The following is a 27,966-nucleotide window of genomic DNA, read 5'->3' on the forward strand; positions in this document are numbered from 1 at the left end:
GAATCCCCAACAGTGGCACCTGCTATACCACTTTCCCACATATTAACTAGGGACAGTGTAGACCCACTTAACCCCAAAACTATTACCATCCCCGACGGTGATCCAATACATGGCGAGTTAAAAATTCTTAGCTGGAACCTTGCGGGGATCTCTAGGAAACTAGGCCTCCCGGAGTGGAACGTCCTGATTGACGCCCACAAGATCTGTGCATTCCAGGAGACCTGGAGCACTGAGCCACTGTATCGTGTTGGGTTTGTCACCTTCTTTACACCAGCTGTAAAACCTTAGATAGGGAAGGGGCGGCCATCAGGGGGGCTTATCATCTGGGTAAGCATCTCGCTCAACTGCCGGATAACCATAAAGAAGACAGGAAACCCAGATATCCTTGGTATCTCTCTATCGGGCCAACGTGGGGGACTACCTGTAGATCTCTACGATGTCTACGCTAGAGGCTCCAAAAATGGGTGTATCTCACCAACAGTATCGGAGCTTGAGGCCCAACTAGGGGACCATAGTGAACCTGGCCACATCATAATAGCAGGAGATTTTAACTGCACATATGAGCCACTCCCCCTAGAAGGAATACCTGATCTAGGAGAAGAGGACAGTAGGTGGGGTATTCCCATGCTCTCTATTCCTCCCATTAAGCGCTGGACTCGCAGTGCAATACAGCTTAATGCACTTACTTTAGAGTTTGGACTAAGAGCAGCCAATGGCCGCACACCTTCTGATCAGATGGGTGCCCCAACGTTCAACAGAGTTGGTCACTCCACGAGGATAGACTATATTCTGTTGGACCGGGGGCTTTGGAGCTCGGTCATCGATATGGTTGTTATCCCTACCATAGAGAGTGACCATAATTCACTTTCCCTAACCCTAATGAATTCCTGGTCCCCCGGAGCGCCGTTAGTACCACCGAACTGTCCACAGGAGATTACTGTCTCCTCTTGTGGAAGACGCCTTAAGTGGAATAAAATCTTGTGTAATGTTACTAAACTGTCCACTATTGAAGAGGTGATCAAAGGCTCACAAGATGAAATCAGCTCCATAGACCTACTTATGGCAGCAGATAAGGTAACACCTATCTATGAAGTAGCCATAAAAACTATAGGGGACCTTTTTTGGGTAAAAGGGACTATAGGGAAAACCATACCTCCAACCAAACCCAAAGGTAGGCATGACTGGTATTCTGCATCGTGCAGGAAGGCCAAGACACGTCTAATTGAGGCAGTCAAAGGGAAGTCCCAACTATCAATACAAATAGCTAGGAAGGAACATAAAAGGGTTTTGGGGTTAGCCAAAAGGGAGTGGTAAGACGCCTACTGGTCAACCCTTAAAGAAGCCAGCCTGAAAAAAGATTCTAAATGGTTTTGGGACACTATAAGGGCACGCAATAGACCAGACAGTGATCTGCTAACCTGCAATATCCCAAGCCAGGCGTGGGTGGATCACTTCTCCAAACTCTATTCCTGCCATGACGTTTTGGACGAGGGAGGGCTTGCCACATCTTCGCCTACCACAAATTATGCATTTTGCCCCACTGACTTTGATTTTACGCTAAAGGAAGTGGAATACGCAATAAGCACTATCATTCTACAAAAAGCGGCCGGACCTGATGGGATTCCCGGAGACCTGCTAAAATCCGACAGCGCTAAATGGGGTAAATTGATTCATTCCCTCCTTGTTGCCATTTGTAAAGGTGCCCCTATTCCTTTATCGTGGAAAGGGGCTGAGGTGGTCCCTATCCACAAGAAAGGTTCGAGGGACGACCCATCTAACTACAGGCCGATCAGCTTGCTAGACACCAGCCAAAAAGTTGTCGGCAAAGTCCTGTTAGTTAGAATTCTAAATTGGGTAGAAGAAAACAAAATCCTTTCTGATTTCCAGGCAGGCTTTAGAGTGGGTACTGGAACGATTGAGCAAGCATTCAGGCTCATGATGGTATATTGGAAGGTAGTGGTTATAGGCAAGGGCAGTCTTTATCTCGCGTTTATCGATTTAAAGACTGCCTTTGACCTTGTACCTAGGGACTCATTATGGAAAGTACTTGCTGACATGGGGCTGCCCCATTATTTGCTATCCCTATTAGTCAGATTGCACCAGGACAGCTTTGCCCAAGTCAGGTGGGGTCCTGGAGGGGAGAAAACGGGTAGTATTCCGGTTGAGAGAGGAGTCCGCCAGGGATGTGTTCTGGCTCCCACCCTTTTCTCTCTTTACATCAATGGGGTGGTTGAGCATCTCCTCAAACATCCATCTGACGAGCCATCCCTGGCTGGTGAACGCATACCGACCCTCCTCTTCGCGGATGATACGCTTTTAATCTCCAAAACCCCAATGGGGCTCCAGAGACTTTTGGACAATTTCCAATCCTTTTGTACCAAACGAGGTCTGGTAATAAATACAAACAAAACGAAGTACCTTGTCCTCAATCCACCGAAGCAACATGTGCGTTCCCCCACACTAAATGCTGAGCTCCTGGAAAGGGTAAAGGTCTTTGATTACCTTGGGATACGCCTATCGGACAAAATGGACTGGACGCCACACCTAGATAAAATGCTGTTGAGCCTCAAAAGGATTACAGGTGCCCTTTTGAGAGAGCAACGTTCCAGTACAACAAGGCCTATAGGCACAGTCCTTGAGATCTACACAGCTAAAGGTGTTAGCTCTGCCCTCTACGGGGCCGAACTTTGGGGCTCTTCGTCCACTGATGCTCTGCAGAGATCCGAGAACAAATTCTGCAGAGAAATAATGTCCCTTCCACAAGGCACTCCAACACTTCCTTTATTTATGGACCTTGGCTGCACCCAGATTGGCGAAATTGCAAAATTTCGCCCATTATTACTATGGGCCCGCATCTGGCGGGTAGAAGAACTTAGCGGATATGCCAGAGGCCTTAAGGAAATCATGTCATCGCCAAGCTGGCATAAAATCAAATGGCTAAAAGACATGAAGAGCTTATTAACTAAGTTGGGACAACTTGAATCATGGCTGAATAGAACTTCACCCCCAAAGCAAACACTTAAAAAGCTCTATTGGGACTGGATTTGTTCACAAAGAAACTCTAGTACCTCCCTGGGCAGGCTCACAGAGGACTTTTTGAGGTTTAAAGACTGCCCTAGACGGGAATGTAATTGGAAAACCCTTTGATAGGGCCTTGTATTTCAGATTCAGAATAGGAACTCTACCACTTAACACTTTTACCAAAAGATGGAAATCCTGTATGGAAATGTCCGAGCTATGCCCAGCATGTCTCGTTAAACCGGAAACACTGGCACATTTTATGTTCGTGTGCGGCGAGTACACTACTCCAAGGAGGGTCTGGCTCAAAAACCTATGCCGTCAGCTGGGGACTAGGAGTCATGACGCGGCAATCAGGATACTTATTTCGGACAGTAGCGTACCCTATGCTTGCGCCCTAGCCAAATTTCTATCTTGGGCTTGGGCTATCCGAGCCAAAAAGCTAAAACAATCTGTTTAATTCTTCTTTTTAGAAAAACTTCTTAAATTGAAAATACTGCCATACTTGCTTAATCTGTAAAATTTAATCAATTAGTTGGCTAGTTCAACATTGTACAAGCATGCTCATTGAAACTGTTGTCTTTTCTAAATGTTTGGTACAGAGATACAAAATCTTTTAAATGTATTACTGTTGTTCTTATCTGTAATTTTTTATACACTGAGCTGCTTTTATGATCACTTTTATCGAAATAAAGCTTTTTGACTTGACTTGTCACACCTTTTCTTATTCTCACCATGTTACCCACTCGCACCAATTGTTTCCTTAATATCTTTTTCATCTTCATTTTATACACTTCATTTTCTCGCAAATGTCTTTGAAATCAGCTTCCACCAGATCACAATGCAACACTCTCTTGTCTCTTAACCACCATGGACGAAATTAGTGCTAGGTTTGCGTCCCCTTAAGAATTCAAAAGGACTTGCCAAAGTGGTTCTTTATGTCAACAACATAGATTGCCAAGCATTCTTCTAGCTCAAACCACCTTTTACAGCCAATTGGATGGCTTCTAAGAAAAACACAATTGAACCTTTCCACTTGGCCATTGGCCGAAATTCCATGTGAATTACCCCCCATTTTTGTGAATACTTCTCCATCTGTTTACTAACAAACTGAGGTCCATTATCTGTCACAAGCTCCTGGGGAATGACTTCTCCACGGAATATCTCATCCAAAAACTCTATGACGACTTCAGAAGAAACATCTTTAACCATTTTGATCTCTGGCCATTTTGAAAAGTAATCTATTAGAACAATGCCAAACGCTTCATGTCTAGGTAAGGCAGCAAATGGACCTATGATATCCAACCCTAACTTGCGTCAGGCGCTTTGGACAATTCTACAGGATTGAGATCAGCAATTAAGGCTTTGGCTGATTTGTCACTATTAGAACATTTATCACACAATCTCACTTGATGCTCCACAAATGAGTCAATGCCTGGCCACCAATAGTTATCTTTGATACTTCTCCTTGTAGCTGAAATACCAAAATGTCCCTCATGTGCAATGTCAACAATAGCTCTCCTTAAACTAACAAGGGGAACAAACTTATCATCCCGTACAATAATGTCATTTACAACAGCAAGTTGTTCACGTACTTTAACAAAACTCACTAAGTCATGGTCAATTTTCCTCTCTTCAGGCCAATCCTCCTAAATAAATTGCTTTACTTTGATGAGTTCACTGTCTTTTCTCATTTCTTCCTGCCACTTGTTTTCCTCCATAGCAGGAAAATCAAAACCAAGTAGATTAATATCCTCCAAAGTGAACGCAACTTCACAACCATCTGCCACATGATCCTCAATATGCAAAGATAATCTGGACATGCAGTTGGGGTGTACATTGTTTTTTACCAGGAACATCATCTATCTTGTACTGAAAATTTGGTAGACTTGAAGCTAATCTAGCAGACATGGTGCAACCCCTCCCAGGTGCGAATATGTGCACCAGCGGTTAGTTGTCAGTTTTTTTATAGTGAACGTTTTACCCCACAAAAAGGACCTAAAATGTTCAGCACCCCACACACAAGCTAAAATATCTCTTTCAATCACTGAGTAATTGTTTTCTGCCTCACACAACTCTCTAGACGCATATGCCACAATCCATTCTTGTCCATGTTCTTCTTGTATCAGCACTCCACCTAAACCACAACTGCTAGCATCAACCATTATACTGCATTGTTTCCAATTACAAGAAGTTTCAAACAATACGCATTAACAATTACAATTACTTTTTTTAAGGTGTCAAAAACATCAGATTTTGAGTTCTTTTTTAGTAAACACCTGAGGGGATCCACAACAGCAGCATGGTCTGGGATAAACTTTGCATAGAACTCCGTTAATCCCAAAAAAGCCACCAACTGTTCCTTAAATGTAGGCTCTGGAGCCTTGTTGATGTTTTCTACATTACCTTTTTTTGTTTAATGCCACTTCCACTGATGCACTGTCCCAAGTATCCTACTTCTCTTTTCCTAAATCTACTTTTATCTGCACGTAAAGTCAAACTCTTGGATGTTAAGGTAGCCAGAGCATTTGCTAGATTATGGTCATGTTCCTCTACATCTTTTGCAAATACCAATATATCATCCTAGAAAGCTACCATCTCAGAAAGATTATTGAGGGTTTCTTTCATTAACCTTTGGAATACCGAAGCAGCACTTGCTAAACCATAAGGCTTTATACTAAAACAAAGCCTCAAGAGTGATGAACGCGGTTAAGTTGTTAGACTGCTCATGCAGTAACACCTGATGATATGCACTGACTAAATCAAGACATGAAAACACCTATTCCCCAACCACCGTAGATACCTTTTCATGTAGATTAGGAAGGGGATGTGCATCAACCCAAATTGCATTATTGAGACTACGTAAATCGGAGTTCCCCATTGGGTTTAACTGAGATAACAGCCAGAGAAACCCCACAGAGAAGATTCCACAGGCTTAATAATCTTCCTCTTATACATATCCCGTAACATTTTCTTCAGTTTACCTCTTCACGACAAAGGAACATTCCTTACTCTATGGCATGCAGAAATGACTCCGTCCTGTAACCTCATACAATGTGTAAACCCCTTATACATTCCCAGTTCATTGGCAAAAAGCTCAGGAAACATCTGTTTCAATTTCTGTATGAAACCTGCTTCATCACTAGATTTCCCATTGCATATAACTTCCAAATGGATCCCTACCGCATATACAAGAGGATCTCTTACAATTGCCACCAAAGAGCTAATAAAGCTCATATGTATTTTAAGCTAGGGTCACTAATGTATATTTGTAACTGCACCAGTAGACATCATCTTCATATGATTTCAATAAAAAACTCAATATGAATAAATCACTCATAATAATTGTAATAATGATGAACCCAAGATTTCATCTAACACCTTTGAACTTTAAGATAAAGTGAGCCGCATGTATGGTGTTGTAGCTGAGACACCTTAAGATAGACACCTTTATACCGTTGATGGTAAACATATCGATTTGTGATCAGTGTGTGTAGAATGTTCAAATGTCCCCTAAATTCCTAATCTTTATTGAGCACAAAATGGGTCCTTTTTATTAGGTCACTTCCTATGTATCACTATGCTTTGATGCAGGGCTATACATTTTGCAAACTGCTGTCTGATTAGTATATAATCTACTTTTCGTTCATAAAATTCAATAATATATGTCGGACAGTCAAAATTTCCTATCCAAATTACTAGGTCGCTCATGCTATTGTGCTAAAATTCCTAAATAGCCTTTTGAATATTTTTCAAATAGCTGCAAATTTAGAGACATTTGTGCAGAAAACTATGCAGTACAAAATCTGAAAATTAAGAACAGGAGTTACGAATATCATGTGCATTCAAGCTTGAGCCTCAAGTAGTGTGATGAGCAGTTAAAGTTGTTCACTTAGTACTTTCATTTTATAAATAAATGTGTCACAGAAAATATGATCCTAGCTGAAAGGCATGATGACATGATATGTATTATTGGTTTTCACATCTAAAATTAAGGTGCAGCTACTATTAATCCCACTCTGTCAAGTGCTTTTTACCACGACCATACACTCTGGGATTACTACACAACAATAGACCTGGTTATGCTGGAAAACATCCACCTTTTTACATAGGGCTGGTGAAGTGGGGGGGGGGGGTATCCACCTCTACCCAACAGCTAGTCTAAATAATTTACCAGTCTAATCCAATCCTAAATACCCGCCGTCCTAAATTTACATAAATGTAAGTTTTGTCAGTCAACTCATAACAGATTGGTCTATAACATGCAGTTTGTTTTTATTTTTGAGTAGGCTCACCATTTTGAATAAAAGGGGTATGTCATTTATGTGAGTCTTAACTCAATTTTTAATTAGATATATATATACTATCTCTTGCACAGCACGGAGTCCCTATTTTTGATACGCATATCACTATTTTCACCTCTTATCTTTATACTGGACATATTTTCTTTTCTATAGATGAGGAAGTTACCGATGATGAGAAACGTGGGCAAGCTGGTGAGAACCTGCCAGTAGCTCCTCTGGTGTAGCGCCCATGAGGGACATTCTCACCTTTTCCACATTGTTCTGTGGTTTCATTTACACCTTCTTTAGTTAAAAGTATTATTGTTATGAGTTGACTAACAAAACTTACATTTATGTAAATTTAGAACGGCAGATATTTAGGATTGAATTATACTGGTAAATTATTTAGACCAGCTGTTGGGTAGAGGTGGACACCCCCCCCCCCATCACCAGCCTTATGTAAAAAAGTGGATGTTGTCCTGCATAACCAGTTCTATTATTGTGTAGTGATTTATGAGTGGAGGGCGACCTGGCAATTTTTCCCTCTGAAGCTCCTCTTTGTTATATACTCTGGGATTAAACAGGAGTTAGTACTCTAATTTTCTCTCCTAAAAATGTGCTAAGATGGGAAAACACCCTTGCATATCTGCAGCACTCCTAACTCTCCCTCGCAACCGAGGGAGGTTGGCGTGCCCTAACCTCTTAGACTATTACTGGGCAGTGCACCTCCACTTCATTTCTGAATGGGAGGTGAGGGAAAGTGAAAAACATTGGCTGAATATGGACAGAGCAGTAGCCTGCCGACCACTTTGGGAGCTCGCCTGGTTGCCTAAATCCTCCCTTCCACCCAGCGCTTACGCCACCACTCCGACACGCACTGTGTTAGAGATCTGGGACAAATTGGCTGTAGGCACTGATTGACCACATTCCCATCGCCATATACTCCCATAGCAAACAATTCCGACTTCTCTCTCGCTCTTCCCCAGGGAGGCCTTCCCAGAGTGGGTGTCGGGCGAATGTAGGATACTACCCGACCTCTTTTAAGGCCTGACTGTTAAATTCTTTGAACAATGCAAACGGTACGTCCACCTGTCTGAAACTGCTCATCACTAATATTTCCAGTTTTGCCACTGCGCTCTTCACCCCCACAATGCCAAGGCTGCCACCCTCTCCCTCATACTCTTTGAACACCTTGTCCACAAATACGCGGGGTCTATGGGATTGGTATCTAAAACATATTCAGTCTTGCAACAATCTCGCACCCTCCCCCGCCATCCTTACCAATGGAAGTGGTCCTTGGACGGCGCGCCCAAATTCAGCCAGAAACAGTGGGAGCAACTTTGGCATGACATTCCACGCTCATACAGAAGCGTTCCTTAGCAGGAGGCACACTACAAGGTCATGTTTTAATGATATTACACTTCCTCCTGTCTACATGCCATGCGTCCCTTGGTTTCCGCCTCCTGTTGGCGATGATTGGCCACGCGAGGTGACTTTCACTGCATAGGGTGGGCATGCCTACCCTGAAGATCTTGGAAGGAGACCCTGAGCCACATCAAGGGCACCTTGGGATATCAAATTCCAGACGATTACCACACAATCATATTAGGCCCATGCCCTGCATTCCTGACCGCAATGACTAACGCAGACTGGTACCTTGCACAGCATATGAGGGCTGTAGCTAACCAGCACATAGCACGCTCCTGGCTCTCCCAGTTGACCCCCCTACTGTATCCTGGTTCACACAGCTCTGGCACACCATTGCGCTGGAGCAGGTGACGCACAAGCTCACACACACACTGACAAGAAATTTCAGCGACTTTGGTTGCCCCTTCTCCACTATCTGTCCCGCTTGGAGTTCTCTTGCTTCCAGCCCCCCCAGGTTGCAAGCCCTCCACCTTTTTGATAACTAGACGTGAAGCGCTCCCTCCTTGCTTCATTACTCTGACAGAGCATCATCAGCAACCCTTTGCCTCACAAACTGCATTTTCTCCCCCTCGTAACAGACACTATTTTAACTCCTGAAGACCTCGATGGGGACCGCTGGTTCCCTCTTCCTCACTCTTCCCCTTTGCCTTCCTCTCTTCCTCCCCCTCCCACGTTCCTACCCCTTTCCTTGTTCATTCTCCCTTTGTTTGGTGTCTACCGTGCCTGAGAGACCCTCAAGCACTGCTACAGCTCTCTGACGGGCCTGACTTGCCCCTCCTAAGTTTCTCTCGCCTCCATCCACTATTTCAGTAGACAGGTCAATTCTGCATGCATGCACTGTTATGTCAATGGGTCTGAAGACTATATGATGTTACCAATTCTATGCCATGGCACCTAATTTGTTCTGTAAAACTCAATAAACAGATTTTGAGCACACAAAAAATTGCTAAAACATTTGTATGTCAACAAATATAAGCAATCCTTACCTTTTAAAACTAGCATAATAACCCGAGGTCTGTTTTAGCGTTTCCATGTCTTGGAATAAGTGGCTGCCATTAGGAATGACCGTTTTAAAGTAATCATCATCTATCAAGTGTTAGTGTGGTAACTATATATATTTTCACACTCTGTGATTCAAAAGACCTGAAACGCTAACTTTCTTAAGTAAGTGTCATGGGTTGGCCATGAGGCCTGCCACACTCTATGGTAAAATATGTTTGCTACGCTAACCTGCTTGTGACAAACATGAAAACATGTTAGGTCGGACTTATGCTATGTAGATCACAAACTTTCTTTCGTTACTTAAATATTTCACCGGTGTCACAAATCGACTGAAAGAGCCTTGCACTGAAGAAAAATAAATTATGTCATTCTTATTGGTTAAAACATTCAGTATTAACAGCTAGAGTGCTAACTCTGTCCTTCACATTCGTTGAGCTCAATTTCACTAAGGGTCAGTAATCAATTATTATTCATTAAATCAAATGTGTGTGTGTGTTAATGCTGTGGTGAATACGAGAATTTCACTATTATTGGTCTAGATTATTTAATCTAGATCTCTACAACTACACCATCAGAAGATTTATTGTTCCGTTTATTAGATCTATTGCTATCCTCATAATATTTACACTTTCTTGCGATCTGTAGATGGTAAACCAACATATGGTCTATTTCATGAGAATGCGAGTTATGGAAATTTTTTGTTGAAAAAACAGCATTCTTAATACAAAATAATGATATCTTCGTCAGTTATACAAAAAGAGTCAGTCTGCCTATCGAAACATTCAATGCCATTCTAGCATATGAATCTGGCAGAACCCTCCTTAAAGATCCAATAATTTTCTCTCACTCTTAGTTTAAGTTCCCGATTACCTCCTTGTCTACTTTTTCTCATACCTTCTGTTGAGACAAATTTAACACCACTTATCTTGGACCAGCACTATATAATTTCTGTTGTGAGTTGACATTGTTCATTTGTCTTTCAGGAGTTTTGGAAGTTCCATTTTTCTTAACAGGTCTGATGGTGGGACATTCATAAATCTTTTAGCAAGCACACGAAATAATGCACACACCATATTTGCTACTACAATTAAGGAATTATTTTATAGAGTAGCATTTTCTGTTAACTGAATCACAAAAGTTGTTTGCTATCCAATGGTATAGGGGCAACATACACCATTACCACATTTAAGAAAACCTAATACGTCTATGATGGTTCCATCATGGGATACGTTTTGGAAATATTGAAGGGTGTTCCTTAGACAAAGTAAATCTTTTAAAGATTTCAAATGTTTAAATGGAATATTGGGTGTAGTATTAATATTTTCAACAATATTTTCTCTAGGTATAACGGATGCCAATGTTTTGAAAGAGTTTATGAATTTGAGAGTTATTTAGATTTTAATATGTTACAAATCTTATGTTAGCTTCTCCTGGTCTTTTTATTTTTAGGAGAATTCTATTTATAGAGTAAGTCATCCCTTATAGTTCAGTTTGCTATGTTGATTGCCTTATTCACAGATAGTGACCTCTAGCAAGAGATCTTTCTTTAATATCAATAATTTGGTTTTTGTAATCATTATCTGAACTGCATAATCTGTGAGCTCACAATATATCCCTAAAGGGAATATTTGTTTTTGATGAAAGGGAGGTGCTGAGCTATAATGTAAGGTGCTGTTTACAGGGGTGGGTTTCCTATTTATTTTTCACGTAATTTTACGTTCTCTCATACAGACTCTACAGTGTAAGTACCCCATATTCTTTGTTGAACTGTAAGATTAATTCTGTTATATGGGTTATGGTTGAGAAATTGATTAAATTAAATCAGATCCCTTTCATGACCTTTCCAAATGAAGAAAATATCAATAAATCGTGACTCAGATTGTTATTTAGGACTCTAGGGTCATGTGTATTAATGTGTAATTTATCGAATTATAATTTGTAATTCTTAAAATGAAATGTACTGATAAATACATGATTTAAATAATGATTTTTTTAAAAAAGATTTGCTTTCCTAAAATGCAGTATCGCAATCAGCGATTTGTTCAAAACTGCAAATGTCATTCAGGTACACACTGATGACATCAGAATGAGGAATTACTTGTTACAGTCACATTCAAAAGCACAGGAGCTGCCAGGACAGAAGTTTGGTGCATTCAATTTATGTCAGTATAGAGGGGTGGCAAGTCAGGAAGGAAAAAGAAGCACGTATTTTCTGATGAAGAAATAGAGATACTTGTGGAAGAATGTGTGGTCAACAAAGAACAACCCTTTAGCTGTATATTTTTATAGTTTCAGAAGCCACCGTAACGAATCTGGAGCAGAATTCAAGAGTGCATAAATGCAGTTGGTGTAACCACACACATTGTAGATGATATTATCAACAGGTGGTGTGACCTTAAGGACAGAGGTGAAGCTTGCACGTCGGAGGAAGGAAGCGTCCGGAACTGGAGGGGGCCTTTCCACACAGCCACCACGCACAACTTAGGATCGGGAAATTGAGAGTACGGACGTTAAAGGCTATACCAGGACTAACTTCATTTAATATATCTAGTCCTCCTGACTCTCTTTCAGATTAGCTTCCACAAAAGAAAAAGCATGTACTATGTTGTGTGTGTAATAAATAATATTTTAATTTATTTGGAATCTAAAATGACATTTCAAGATCACTTTCCTTTTTTTTTTAAAGTCAAACTTTAAAGGTGAAAACCTTTTTTGTTTTGCATAGTGAATTGCATAATGGTAGTTTACTATATCTAAGGAAACACTATACGGCATACATACTTAATAACAATTTAATCTGTTTAACTATTTACTAATGTAACAAATGTGATACCTTTGTGTCCTGTTCAACTATTTACTGATACAACAAATGTTACCTTCTATGTACTAACATACATTACACATAGAAGCTGTTGTTATAACCATATGGTAGATTTAGATCAATCTATTACATTTATTTCATTCGTACATCCTTTCATTACAAATATTGAAGCAAACTTATCAGAGGGGTATGAAGAGGATATTGAGGATAAGATCGAGGATCGACATAGTGCCATCATTGATATTCCTCTATCAATAAACATTACTAGTCGTGCTACAGTTTGTGAAAGAAGAGTGCCTCCCAGAAGATAAACAACCAAACGTACACCTCTACGTCTGCATATATGACAACACATCTCTACATCCAAAGACTTAGAAGGCAAGGTTAAATACAATTAAGAGCATGGCCTACTGTAACACACAACGGGACAGGTGCTACTCCCTCAAGAGAGGAATTTGTACAAATAGAAAAATCTATGTTAGATGTGCAAAATAAATAATTGGATGCTATAAAATTGGCAGAAACACGGATGAAGGATTTTATTTCATTATTAATAGCATTGATAATTTAACCGATGCCATTAAATCATTATGTGGAGCAAATTGTGAGGAGACTCTGCACAAAAAAGATACCGCCATGTAGTTTTGAAAAAGTAAAACTATGCAAAAAATGTATACATTGCTTATTGCTACAGGGGTGCTTAGCAGAACAACCATACATATTCAGCAGGAAATGGCACACTGTAGCAAGGACGTAGCTGAGGAATTGGGTTAGGTGACCTCATCACTGGAATTGCTGAAAACTATACAAGCATGTTCCAGTGATCTAGCAGTCTCTGCTCTGGAAAGTGAGGAGGCTTCCAGCCACAATAGTTTGTCCAGTCTTTATGCCTGTACTAGAGAGAGAAACTGTTCCCAACAAGTTACATTTATGCTTAAGCAATCATTCCTGGGAGTGGATGGTTGAGAGTTCATAGAATCTGAAGTTAAAGAAACCACCCTACAACAAAAGCCTAACAAAGCCCTGGGCCCTGCTTATGTTCCTTTAGATTTATATAAGGCTGATCTCTCATTAGGGGTCCTGTTTCTCACTAAGGGCCATATGTATCATACTTCCGTTTTGCGAATTTTAATTAGCGAATCTTAAGGAATCGCTATTTAGAATTCGCAAAACGGTATGTATGTAGGTAATCTAGGAATTTTAGCGATTCCTTACTATTCCTTGTTTGCGAATTCGCAAATTGCGAATTCGCAAATAAGGAATACTTCCCATTCATTTCTATGGGCCAGGAGGCCCATAGGAATGAAGGGGAAATTTGCTAATCGCTATTTGCTAATCGCAAATTGTACACATTTTCAAGGGTGCAGGGGGTGTCTCAAGAACACCCTGCTGCACCCCTGAAAATGACATGTGTGCGCATATGGCGCACATACATGCCCTAAGGGCATGCATGTGCGTCACATGCCGCAATGAAAAATGCCAATTTGTGCTTATTGAAAAGGAATCGCAATTTACCACCAACTTTCAGTTGGTGGTAAATTGTGATTCCTTAAACCAAATTCGCAAGAGAAAAAAGCTTCTTACATAGCAATTAAGGAATCGCAAAATTGCGATTCCTTAAATGCTATGGCAAAATAAGGAATCGCAAATTTTTGCAATTCCTTATTTTGCTACTTTTTCATACATTGCAAATGTGCAAAAATGTCCGTTTCTGATTCGCAAAGGCCGAAATTTTGCGAATCGAAAATAGCTTCATACATATGGCCCTAAGGTTCTTAATGCTGTGTTGAAATCTGGAGATACGTCAACATCATGGTTTGGGGGGCGATAATTCTCCCATTACTTAAGAAAGGTGCTAGACCAGACCGATCTACTTACCACCCAATTTCTTTATTAGATGGGGGCAGGTAAGATCTATGGGCGGGTGGTTTCAAACTGCATACAAGATTGGGCTAAAGACGGGAAAATATTAGTAGGTATGTAAGCAAACTTCAGAGGGGTATTTGCACAGTGGAATAGGCTATGCCTTTATATTCCAGACAGAGGAAGATCTCGTTGTTTTTTATGTTTATTGATTTGAAATCAGCCTTCGATTTAGTAGATAGGGTCTTACTTTGGCTAGCGTTACGACAATAGGGTTACACCAGGATCTGATTATAGCCTTGAAGAATTTGCATACAGACACATTTGCTCAAGTGCGGTATGTTATGGATGCAGGGGAGAATGTACAGAGTTTACTGATAACTACCAGTGTGTGGCAAGTATGTGTGCTGCCCTCCGCTCTTTTCATTATTTTTGAATGATGTTGGCAGTGCTTTATTTGAGCCAGTGCTCAGCGCCGGCACTTATTTGTCAACACCAGCACTTATGACAGCTGCCATATGTGGCGCTTTTTTGTGTAATTTATAGATGAGCTGAACAAAAGCTGTTTATTAATTCAATGTACATCATATCCAACTAACTCCTGCCACCCAAGCCATTCTTATTGCTTTGCAGGCCTCATATACTCTGAAATATCACACTTGTAGCAGTGTGATGGTTCGAAGTTGTGCAGGTACTGTTATTGGCAGCCCTGGCATGGCCAATGGGTAGTGCACGCTGCAGTGGCCTCACAACAAGAGCCCTATGATTTACTTTTTTTAAAATTAAGCACTGGATGTTGGACCATACCTAGATAGTCTGCTTTTAGATTGGCCTAAGTTCAGCAGTTTGCATTATTTCTGATTTACTATGTGCAGATGACACAGTTATGCTTTCTTTTATCAAGCTTTCTATGCATGAACTGATTATGGGCTTCCCCGACTACTGTTCAGGGAAATATTTGACCATCAATGTTTCTAACACTAAATCTATGTTATTGAAGCCCAGGATTGAGTTAAAGTGCTCTTCTTTGGTCAACGGTGAGCTCTTGGAACAAATAAATAATTGTGACTATCTTGAAATTCGGTACAACACTAAGCAGTCGCGGCTGGTATCTATGGGGAGTGGCGGGCATGCAAATGGGTGGTAGGTACAAATAAAAAACTTCTTAAACACGGCCTCTTCCTCCTGCTGCTGCTGTCCGACACATGCCCCAGCAAGCTGTCTTACACAATCTTGGCGTTGCTCTCCCGAGGACACTGGAGCCTTGCACTTGCTCTAACCCAGCTGGACAGACAGCTGGATTAGAGCTTTCAAAGTGTGCATGTCTGGCTGGCCGTCACAAGATGACCGGCCAAAGGGACATGTGCACTTTGAAAAGTGCCCAGGCAGCCCATCTTCCTCCTTGCTGCCATCACTTTGCAAGCCCTGCCCCATACTGACCCTCAGTTCGTGGGATGAAAAATAAATGGTAATTAATTAACTTGATTACCATTGTATTTGTAATCTCTGGGGCTTTTGGAGACAAATTAGGTGGCGGGGCGACGCAGCTGCGCTCTCACTGAGGAGCCACCCCTGACACTAAGCTGACTTGGAAACAGCAAAGAGAAAATGCAGCTGCCATTTTAAATCAAGAAACACACAGAAGGTGATGGGAAGCTGTTTGCAATAAGACAAACAATTGGCAATAGCTCGGGGTAGCATTCCAACCCATTGTTCTTTTGTTCACCATGCCACCTCTGTTTAGACCCAGCCATATGCAAGTCAATCTTGTCCCTGCTCCTCATGGGAACATCCAGTCCGAACTGCCAAGCCAGGTCCTTCTTGAACCATAACACAAGCAGGATCAGTTTTGGTCTACCTATGGGAAAATCAGCCAGGTACAGTTTGATTCCAGTGACACAGTGAGCATGGGACCCAGACCTTGGCATACCCATGCCATTTAGGGCGGTACATAAAACACACAAAAGGTGATGGGAGGCTGCTTGCAATAAGTCCAAATACTGGCAATGGCTCAAGGTAGCACTCCAACCCATAGTTCTTTTGCTCACCATGCCCCCTCAGTTCGGACCTAGTCATATGTAAATTTGTCTTGACCCTGCTTCTTATGGGAACAGTCCTGCCTGAACTGCCAAGCCAGGTTTTCCCTGAATTGAAACACAAGCAGCACAAGACCGGGTTTCGCCCTAGTTATGGGCTTATCAACAGGTTACAGCTTGGTTTCAGTGACACAGCGAGCACAGGAACAATCACATCTGGGTATACCCATGCCGCTTAGGGCGGTACATGAAGCACACCAAATGGTGTTGGAAGGCTGCTTGCAATAATTCTAACCACTGGCAAAAGCTCAAGGTAGCACTCCAACCCTTTGTTCTTTTGTTCACCATGCCACCTCAGTTTGGACCCAGTCATGTGCAAATCCTGACCTTTGAGAGTTTACTGATAACTACTGGTGCGTGACAAGGGTATGTGCTGCCTCCCCACGCTCTTTTCATTATTTTTTTGTGATGTTGGACCTTACCTAGAAGGTCTGAATTTAGATTGCCTAAAGTGCGATAATTTGCATATTTCTGATTTGTTATATGCTGATAACACAGATATGCTTTCTCTTACCCAGCTTTCTGTGCATATAATGATTATAGTTTACCTTGATTACTGTGCAAGAAAACATTTGGCCATCAATGTTTTCAAAACGAAATCCATGGTATTGAAGCTAAGGATTGAGTTAAAGTGCTCTTTTTCGTTGAACTGTGAGATATTGGAACAAGTAAATAATTTTGACTTATCTTGGGATTCAGTATGACACTAATCTGACTTTGAAACAGCAAAGGGTAAAAGCAGAAGCAAGTTTAAAGCAGGCAGCAGCCACAGTTATTAGATGTAACCAAAGAATAGAGGGGCAGTCATTGAGGTCACTACTACATATGTATGGAGCGAAGCAGTTACACTAGCAATATATGAAGCAGAAATCTGGGTGCTACAGATTCTTATGTATTCCCGAACATTGAGAACAAGTTTCTGAGAGCAATATTGTTGTTGGGTCCGGGCACGCCTTTAGTAGCACTATATTTGAAACCAGGCATTAAACCTGTTTCCAATATTATTGCCTTACCACCAAATATTTGAAGCCACCTACAGAGAAACCGGCTAGCGGACATTTATTTGGGGGCCATAAGGGAGGTAGTCCATTATCTGCCTGGGTCGCTCTGGTGAAACCACATTCGCTGCACTTTAAAGCTGCTGATACTTGATATAATTTCTGATGATCCCACAGCAATTAATTGGGAAATGATAACCCAAGATTAAGGAGGCTTATTGGCATTATAACAACCAAATGATATATGAGTCTAGTAAGAGTGGGATGTTGGTACATGGATTCCTAAAGCACAAATTTGTTGTTGGCCTTGAGCTACTTTTAGAGGACATCTATCCAGAGGTATGGCACTCCTATGTAAAATTCCGCCTGATGATCCTTCCGTTGAAGGACTATATTGCCAAATGGAGCAAGGCTGTGGGGATTAATGAAGTGTGTGATTGTGCCAGTGGGGATATTGTAACTATTACCCATCATCTTATCCTGTCCAAATATAGTGAGCGTGTGTATTAAATGGCTTACCCTGCTATTTTCCACCTACAGCGTGTCGAATGAGATGTATACCGTAGCACTTTGGTATAGGGCAGACCATATAAAGATGTATTGTGAAGTTTCTACGTATATCTGCACTGTTTTAGTATCTAGTATTCAATGTTTTCACCCCGGCTGGGCTTTTTCTGCAGCTATTGGTAGAAAACTGGATACGAGCCAACTTCCTGAAGCTCACGTCCGACAAGACGAAAGTAATGGTCTTCGGCAACAACACCTCCGCATGGGATTCCACCTGGTAGCTGTCAGAGATTGGACCAACACAAACAGACCACAATAGAAATCTAGGGATCATCCTAGATGACAAGCTCAGCATGATGGCTCAAGTCAACGCAGTGTGCACCTCCTGCTTTCACATCCTACACATGCTGCAAAAGATCTTCAAATGGTTGCCTCAGAATACCAGACGGGCCATCATGCCAGCATTCATCACCAGCAGGGTGGACTACTTCAACACACGGTATGCAGGAATCTTCAAACAATTCCTACACAGAAGAACCAGTGGAAAAATCATCTTCTCTTCTGCAGTCACCTCTATCATCATTACATAACCACCACCAGCGTCCTGTCTTGCTAGAAAAACGCTGAAGTCAACGCTGTAATGAAGAAACCAACAGTGGACCCCAACTCCTTCAGCAGCTACAGACACATCTTGCTCCTGTCCTTTCCAGCTAAAGTAATGGAGAAAGCCACCAATACCCAAATTGCGGACTGCCTAGAACTCCGTCAACATCTAAACAGCTCTCAGTCAGGCTTTTCTCTTCAACCACAGAACAGAGACATCCCTCATTATGGCCATCAATGACATCAGAATCATCCTTTTGAGAAGAAATGGCCACAATTATCCTCCTCGACCTTTCTGTAGCTTTTGATATGATTTCTCACAAGTAAGTTATTAGAAAGCTTCAGCACTTGCGTATCTACAGACTGGCTATGAAATGTATATCCCCTTTCCTCACGGACAGAGCTCAATGAGTTAGACTTCCCCCCCCTACACCTCAGAACCAAATAAACTCATATGCAGGGTCCGTCATGGATCGTCTCTCAACCCAACACTCTTCTATTTCTAAATAACACCACTCATGGACATTGTCAATGCCCATGGCATCTAGATAGTATCCTCTGCTGACGACACACAGCTGATTCTCTCCCATATCGATTGAACCAGCACCACCAAAGCAAACTTCGCCAACTGCATGAGCAATGTTGATGCTTGGATAAAACACAACTTCCTCCAGCTCAACACAGACAAAACTGAAGTTGGCAACAACCGCTCTCCCTGTGACACATGTTGGTGGCACTCCAAAGTTCGCACCCCCACCTACCCCTGTGGACCATAATAAGAAACTCAGGATAATCCTGGACACCAACCTCTCTATGAGCAGACAGGTCAACTCGCATCTCCTCATCATGCTTCCACATCCTGCGAATGCTACTCATGATTTTCAAGTGGATCCCACAGAACACCAGACAAATGGTCTCCCAGGCACTTATTACAAGTAGACTTGATTACAAAACACCCCTCTACAGTAGAATCCCAGGCCCATGTCCTATGCCAGCTCCAAACCACACAGAACGCTGCCACCAGACTCATCCTGTGAAATAACCACATCTCTCCACACATCAACAATCTCCACTGGATCCCAGTCCAGGAGAGATGAAAGTTTCAAGCTACTCATCCACGCTAACAAAGCTCTCCACAACACCGGATCTGCTTACCTCAACCACCACCCCAATTTTACCAATACGCCAGATACCTTTGATCCTAGGCAAGAACACAGCTCCCTTGTATCAAGAAAACCAAAAGCGGGGGATGCTCCTTCTCATACCTCGCAGCTTTAGACCTAGAATGACCGGCAGTCCTTAATTTGAGCCATAGTTTCTGGTGCTCGACACCAGTACTTAATTGTCAACACCTGTGCTTATGAAAGTCTGCCACACTGTGGCACTGTTTGTGTAATGTGTGGATGAGCAGTACAACAGTTGTTTCTTAATTCAATATCCATTAAAAATGACTAATACCTGCCACCCAAGCCATTCCCTTTGCTTTGAGGCTCTGAAATAGTCTGAATTGGAACACTTACAGGAGTGTGAGGGTTAGTAGCTGTGTAGGTATTGTCGTAGCCAGCGCTGGCAGGGGCAATGTGTGGTGCAAGCGGCAGTGGCCTCCTGACTGGTTCATGGCACTTCTTTGTTTACAAATTAAGCACCGACGACCTCCTGAAACTCTTTAGAACTTATATCTCCCTCATGGACTTCCAAAGGCACCTCAAGGCATCGCTCTCCAAGACAAAACAGCTATGACCTCCTCCTTCACCTTCAGGCCTGCTATACTCAACGATTGGATACCTCACGTGTAATTAGCCACACTCTACAAATTCACATAGCATAATACAGATTTCAGACCATCCAGAACGCAGCTACAAGGCACTTGGCCTCCCACACCACACCATCAGCATACCACATCTCACAAAGCTTCACTGGCTCCCCATTCACAAATGCAGCAACTTCAAAATTCTCACACATGCATACAAAGCCCTACACAACACAGGACCACAATACCTCAACAGCCACATGCACTTTCACCAACCCACCAGACACCTTCACTCTGCCTCACTGTCACTCACCCACACGCCTCGCATCCGCAAAAGCAATATTGGAGGTCACACATTCCCTTACATTGCACCCATGATATGAACGATCTCCCTCAACACATCAAAGCCTCGTCCTCACGTCTTGAGTTCCACAAGAACTGAAGACCTTGAGACCAAACACCTACACACCTTGCCCAAGTGCCAGGATACCCTCTTGGGTTATTCGTATGCTATACAAATCAATATAACATAACAAGAGGATTTTATGATGTGAACTATTATCTTTTTGAATTATGTTGTGTGTTCTAAAATATATTTTTTCATGGCAAACGCAGAGAACAATAAATAAATAGAAATTAGTAGTTTGCCTTTGCCTGATGCGGTAAAATGTAGGTGTACTCTTAGTCAGGCTGCTGAATGAGAAGGGGATGTGTCAGAGACAAATATTGCTATACAAACTCCTAAAAAGTTAAGAAAGAGAAATACCCCTTTTGGTGTGCCAGCACCACACCTCTTCCCTAGTGTGTCTGTTGGCCATTGGCCCACATTGGGGAGGGTTGAAAAGGATGCAGGGGTGACACAGAATGGCATGTGTCATTCCCCACCCATCTTTGTGACGCTAACATCACAGATTCCCCACCAGAGTGGCAGAAAGGAGCAGGTGAGTACTCCTGCTGTTGTGGGGAACAATGTCTAAAAAGGCCTACCAACATTTCCAGGAGGCCTCAGGGGAAAGGAGAGTCTCTCCTCTTTCCAATGAGGCCTTTCCTGAAACTGTTTTCTGACTGTGGATTGTAGTCGTGCCGCAATGCACAGCCAGAAAACCCACTGGGGTCGCTGAACGTAGTATGTAGGGGGTTCAACCCTTGTGGTGAATGAGCAGATCCCTCGTGGGGGCACAAAAAGAAAGAAAAAGTGTTTACCTGATCGTGCCCCCAGGAGAAGTAATAAAAGAAGAAAAGGGAAATGGTTTAGGGGGGGTTGGCTCTTGTGGTGAATGGGCCTACCCCCCTTGGGGCCTCAATTTGTTAAAAAATAATGTGGTTTTCCCCTGGGAGGGAGGTGCGGCGATTGAGCCCCCAGGGAAGTAAAAAAAAATATATATATATATGTATACCCGGACGCGCTAACACTAGCATCAGCACTCGGGATGCAATCACACAAGCAATCACAGAAGCATTTTTAAACGCGCGCGCCTCTGACAGCGAGAAGCCTCAATCGGTAAAGCGACTCAATCAACTAGGTTGATAAGCAGACACAAACACCTTTGGAAATAGTTGGGGGAACCACGACAATTATCACACCAGCAATCAGGCCCACTTGGCAACAACATACGATACTCGAACGCGCGAACCAGAGCGTTAGTTTTGGGATGTAAACACATACATTCACACACGCATCCAAAACGCGCGCACAAGTTACAGCGGTATTTCCTTTCAGTAACGCGCTGCTGCTTACCTGTTTGACGAGCAGACACAAACACGATGGGGGCATGTTTGGGTGAAACACAGGCAAACCATGGGGCCTACCAAATCAGGTCCTTTTATTAGGAACATCCATGGCAAGCACACGGGAAAGCAGTAGCAAAGTATGCTAATGAATACATGAGTTTTTCTTTTCTTTTTGTCTGTCTCATTAGAGACTCACCAGCATTGTCATGTACCTCAAATGTTAGCTGTGAAATTTAACATGCTACATTACTAATAGGTTGCTATTATTATTTTTGAGCACATGTTAGGGTGTTTTAAGACTTAAGATCATGTTTTACTCAAATACCTTTTCTGAAGTTTAAATGTGTCACATGTCTAACACTGAAATAAGACCTTCCCAACATACAGGTGAGCCTCTCTGTAACCATGGCAACATCTGGTTGGAGCCTGTATGTTAATTGATAGACATGCCCATCACTCATTTCATGTATATAAGTAGAATTGAAAAGTAAATGCAGATGTAGTGAACAAGGCGGCAACGCCGAAACGCGTCTAAGCAGATACTGATCGAATAAATCGAGTTTGGATTCAGATTCATGGTGTCAGCGCCTTCTTCAAAATTTGCAAGTTTGGTATGACTGGATGTATATATATATATATATATTTTTTAAATGAAGTTGTGGTTCGGCCTTTCTGACATACAGGCTGACTCCCTGTTAGGCCCACATGTTTGAGGGAATTGTGTGTTTTCACTGGGGGAAAACACACATTTTCAAAAAAATATAAAAGAAATGTAGCTCAGCCCTCAGGACATGGGTCCCCACCTATTGGGGCTAATTATTTTTTTATAAATGCTTTTTTCCCCCCTGTTGGGGTGATTAAGCTACCTCCCCCACCCATGGGAAAACACAAATTTATCCTACAAAAAAAAGCCACACTGTACATATATAACCACATTTTATTGACATGTAGTGTAGTGGAAGACACTGCATAAAATTGACTAGTAATCTTTCAGTTGCTAATTTCTCTATTTGGTTGCTATACTGGTGATAAAATGAGGTGAAATCTTTACCCAGGCAGTATTACCATGTTTTGAAATCACAAAATAATGAAGCCATACCTTGAAAAAGTGCCACATTATGCCGCATAATTTACCTTTTCTTGCCACATAGTTTAGTTAACCCAGTTGTATAATTGGGTGCTCTCCTGCCGCAACATTGAAGTGACTGGAGAAAGTATGGTGTGTTTTCACAAGGTGCATGCTTGCGCACGAAGTTGCAGTGGCTACTATGTGAATGTGTTTGTCTCAGTTAATGTCAGTCAGTCAGTCAAAGCACTTTATTTCGATTATTTAAAATCATAAAAAGACAATCATGAACATGTATACATATATATACACATCATTATTTACATAAATCAATCATGGATTTTATGTACAGTGTAATAAGAAAAATAAAAATGTACGTAATCACAATACATTCAGATGTCTAGATGCATAAAATAGAGAAATTAACGATTTCATTAAAATTCAGGCTAAAAATATAATTTACAATAGAGGTAGTTCAATATGGGCATAGTACATATTTCATCCCTTAATGCATCTAGCAGTCCGATCTCATCATATGTATACAAAGTGCAAAGTGCAAGGTAATTGAAGAAAACAAGTCAATAAAAAATGTTCCCTACATCACATTTACCAGTCTATCTGATGTATTCTTTTTCCGAACCGCAGCCACCAGAAAACTTGCAACACAGAACATGACCCGAGGACAGCTTAACATTTGTAAATATAAGAGAGCTGGTCTAACTTGTATAAAGCCAGCCTCTTTCAGCAGCGGTAGCAGATATTTACCTCGCATTTCTTGATAAAAATCACAAAACATGACGAAATGCATCGTATCCTGGGCTGAAAAGTTATCACATTTACAAGGGTTACAGTTTTCTGGCTTGCCCCAGGTTGGAAATTCACCCAAAGTTAGGTGTATCAAATTAAAACAAAACCTCGATAAAAGCTGTCTGTGGAAAGGTCGATTGACTATGGTCAAGTAAGGTTCAGTTGAGGGGGATGTTAATAATAAAAAGTTTGCCCTCACAGAGACTTTCTTAAGCTCCTGCTCCTCTCGTTCCATGCTGAGCATATTCAGGAAATGTACCTTTATCCACCCAACGTCCTCTTTTGTGATACAATTAGGGGTAGTATAGATCTCAGGGCGTCCCAATTGTGTAAACATAGTTTTAAGATACAGCAGCCAGGGGATCGTATTCGCCCTATCTAACACAATACAATCCATCAGGATTTGGTGGTTTAATGATATTTCCTGATTAAGCCAGGTCTTAGCCCAGCAGATGAGAGGTGCCAGTCTGAGCTGGTCCGTCACATACCCTACTCCTAACTCAGTATGGACTGAGTAGGTTGGTGAGGAATGTGGAAGACCCAACAATGTTCTTAGGAACTTATTTTCACAGGTTTGAATTTTAACATGGGGAGTATATCCCCAAATACAAGAACCATATGACGCTATTGCAAGACATTTGGATTTGTAGGTGTTGAGAAGAGCCTTGATTGGTTTTGCTCCTAGTTTTTTTGCGAACGCCAAAACAGCCGAGGCTGATCTAGTCAGAGCATTACTTTTGTGGAGCTGCTGAGGTCTCCATGTCCCCCTTTGATCAAATAGAACCCCTAAGTATGTAAACATTGGGACCCTAGAGATAGCTATGTTATTGCAATGAAAAGTTTTCTTTGTTCGAGATCCCCAATGTTTACCCACCACCATGACATGTGACTTTTTGGTATTAACTTTTAGGTCTAAGGACTCCATGAACTCTCCAAATGAGTCCAATAACTTCTGAAGCCCATTTCCAGTCCTTGCAAGAAGGACCGCGTCGTCCGCATATAGGAGAACCGGTATCAAGGAGTCCCCTATATGCGGTACATCCCTTGTCACTTGCTTAAGGCACCCCCCCAGGGCATTAATATACAGGGTGAATAATAGGGGGGCCAAAATACAGCCCTGTCTCACGCCCCTCCTAGAACTAAGATGGCTTGTACATCTTCCTTCCTGGTTTACTCTTACTGTTGCAGATAAATCGGTATGTAGAACCGCCAGAAAATTAACTAATGCAGGGTCAACACCAATTTCTCTTAATATAGTCCACAATTTCGACCGATTGACTAGGTCAAATGCCGAGGAGAGGTCCATAAACCCTAAAAATAGGGACCCCTCCTTGGCTACTGTGTACTTGCCTATCAGGAGCTGAAGATTTAAGCACTGGTCCAGAGTACTTCTTTTTTCCCTGAATCCATATTGGAAGTCAGACAGGACCCCCCTGCCGTCTAACCACTCCCTAAGTCTCCCTAACACGACCCTCCCCAGAATCTTAACAGATGAGTCTATCAGGGAGATGGGACGGTAACAGGTGGGGTCCCCTCTATCCCCCTTTTTAAACACCGGGACAATGACTGACATCAGCCAGGAAACAGGAACCCTACTTACAGTTATAGCATTAAATACATTCCTTAGGATTCCTGCCCAGAATTGAGGGAAGTGGCCATAAAAGTCAGCCGGGACCCCGTCAGGGCCTGGGGCTTTATTTTTAGACATGTCCCGTATGGTCTTTTCAATCTCAGTCTTTTCAAAAATGATAGGCGTTCCTGAAGGATTAAAAGTATATTCCTGTCCCAATGAGCAAGAGTCCAGCTCATAGATCCGCTCGAAATATGTCAACCATTTTTCATCAGGGATAACACAGTCAAGTACTGAGTTGCTATCCTCGGAGAAAAAAGGATGATTAACAGTAGACCAAAATTTGCTACTGTCGCGCAGCACCTCAACAGAGAGGAGTTTTTCCCATGCCTCTTCCTTGATTTCTTTTTTCCGTGCCACAATCACCCTTTTGTACTCTTTCCTTAAGGCCCTGACTGCTTCTTTATTTCTGGGTTTACGCTTCAGCTCCTCGAGTAGAGAGCTGTGGGCTTGTGAACAGTTTTTATCAAACCACCTTACCACCCTAGCTGATGGTTTCCCTTTTTTTACCCTCAGGTCTTCAGCAACCTGCTGACAAATGGCAGTATAGGCCTCAATTACTGCAGTACTATGGGCAGAAGAATCAAGACAGGTAGCCAGATGATCATTGGTCTTCCTAAAAAAGTCATCATAGAATTCTTCAGGAACCACCCTTGACCACCTCAGCCTCCTGCCCTGATCCTTAACTCTCAAGGGCCCGAATTCCATCGTCAATAAATCTTGTGAACCCGTTCCTCCATCTAACTCTAGCTGCACCTCCAAGGTAACAGGATTGTGGTCACTAAAAGCAGATGGTAGTGCTTTATATGACACGGTGCATGACAGTACCCAATGTGATAAAAATATATAATCGATCACAGAACCCAGCTCTGAGCCCTTAAAGGTTATAGTCCTGGCTCCTTCTTCATTTACCTCCGGCTCGCTGAGGTTCATAGAGGCTAAAAGTTCTTCTAGAGCATTACCATGAATGCTATGCTCAAAGTGTGAAAGCACCACACCCGGAGGCCCAAAGTCGTCCTCTATCTGACAGTGTAAGTCACATAAATGTGTATTGAAATCCCCCATTAAAATAATTTCTAAAATCGAATTGTGTTTTGCTTTGTAATCTGACAAAAAGTTGTCTAAAGTAGAAATGTGCTCAGTCAAAAGCACACCCTCTTTAGCGTTATAAAAATGTATTAACAATATTTTTGTCTGGTTGGGCAACACCCACTCAACAATCAGAAAGTTTTTTGAATTTGTCTCCACATTTGTGAAAGAGCCCTTCAATCTAAGCGAAGTGAGAAGAACTAACCCACCCTTAGCTCTACCCGCTCTCCCCGTGGTGGCAGGCACAACAAAACTAGAATACCCATTCAAATAACAATGGTCTGTGGGATCCCAGATTTCTTGCAGGGCGATAACATCAAAACCATTTATATAATCCAACCAGATAGTGTCATTCCATTTAGCCCTCATACCTGCAATGTTCCAACTCGCAAATCGGCACATTGTCTCATTATTAACTTGTGGTAAAATATCTGAGGGTTCTAGAGGTAGTTGACTGCCCTCCGTTAGTCAATCAATTTCCTCCAGATCGGACAAGGGAGCAAATTGATTATACAGACGAATGTCTGCCCTCTCTATGAGTCTGGTAGAAGGGTTAAGTGGAAGTGGGTTTAGTGTGTTGGTTAGACAGGAGGTAGTAGTTTCTCCTGTCTTGGGTTTAGGGTTAATGGTTAAGCCATTAGGTAGTACAGTCGGTGTCATAAGATCACTGTGGTCTGACAGAGTAGGTGCAGGTGGCGCAAAGTTTCTACTATGTCTATTTATGGGGGGATAGAAAAAAACCAATGGTAGTGGTCTAATGCCAGGGGAGCCAAGCTCAGAGGCATCCCAAAAAAGTCTGTGGGCTATGTTAGGTCTATCAAAATTCACCACCACACAGTTTTTGGGAACGTGCCCCACCCATCTCACTCTTCTAGCCATGATGACATTTGAGGCTATATCAGGACCCCCACTACTATAACACGCACACAGTTTTTTTGCAAGTGTTAATAGTTCCTGAGGCGTTTCAGACCTACTTCCAGTAAATGCTGGGACCCCTGTAAATACTGCTACTAGAGGTGCAGCATCAGGGGGATAAATCCAGTTTTTTCCTTGCATATAAACCATGTTTCGATTTTAGCTCCTCAGGTCTTCCCCCTGCAATCTCCGATCTGATAATTCCAGTATTCCCTCCAGCCGTACTGGACAGAGGGTTGTTATCCCCTGAAATGGGAGACACAGTGTTGATGATAATGGGACCGCCATTACATATCATTAATGAGTCACCTAGAGACTCCTGGCCCCCAGGCGGGCTAGGGATGACCGTAGGGACAATA

General features: G+C 42.1%; 1 protein-coding gene across 2 annotated transcripts in view; it reads left to right on the top strand.

Annotated features, from left to right (window-relative positions):
• TMEM219 (transmembrane protein 219) overlaps positions 1 to 13,080 on the top strand; it is a 557,800-nt gene extending 544,720 nt beyond the window's left edge. For both annotated transcript variants that reach the window (XM_086932107.1, XM_086932108.1), the window contains one exon: positions 12,021 to 13,080. The gene's annotated coding sequence lies outside the window, so the exon portion shown is untranslated. The remainder of the gene's footprint in view (positions 1 to 12,020) is intronic.
• The last annotated feature ends 14,886 nt before the right edge of the window (positions 13,081 to 27,966 follow it).

Source organism: Lissotriton vulgaris, chromosome 7, assembly GCF_964263255.1.
Source record: "Lissotriton vulgaris chromosome 7, aLisVul1.2, whole genome shotgun sequence".
NCBI lineage: Eukaryota > Metazoa > Chordata > Amphibia > Caudata > Salamandridae > Lissotriton > Lissotriton vulgaris.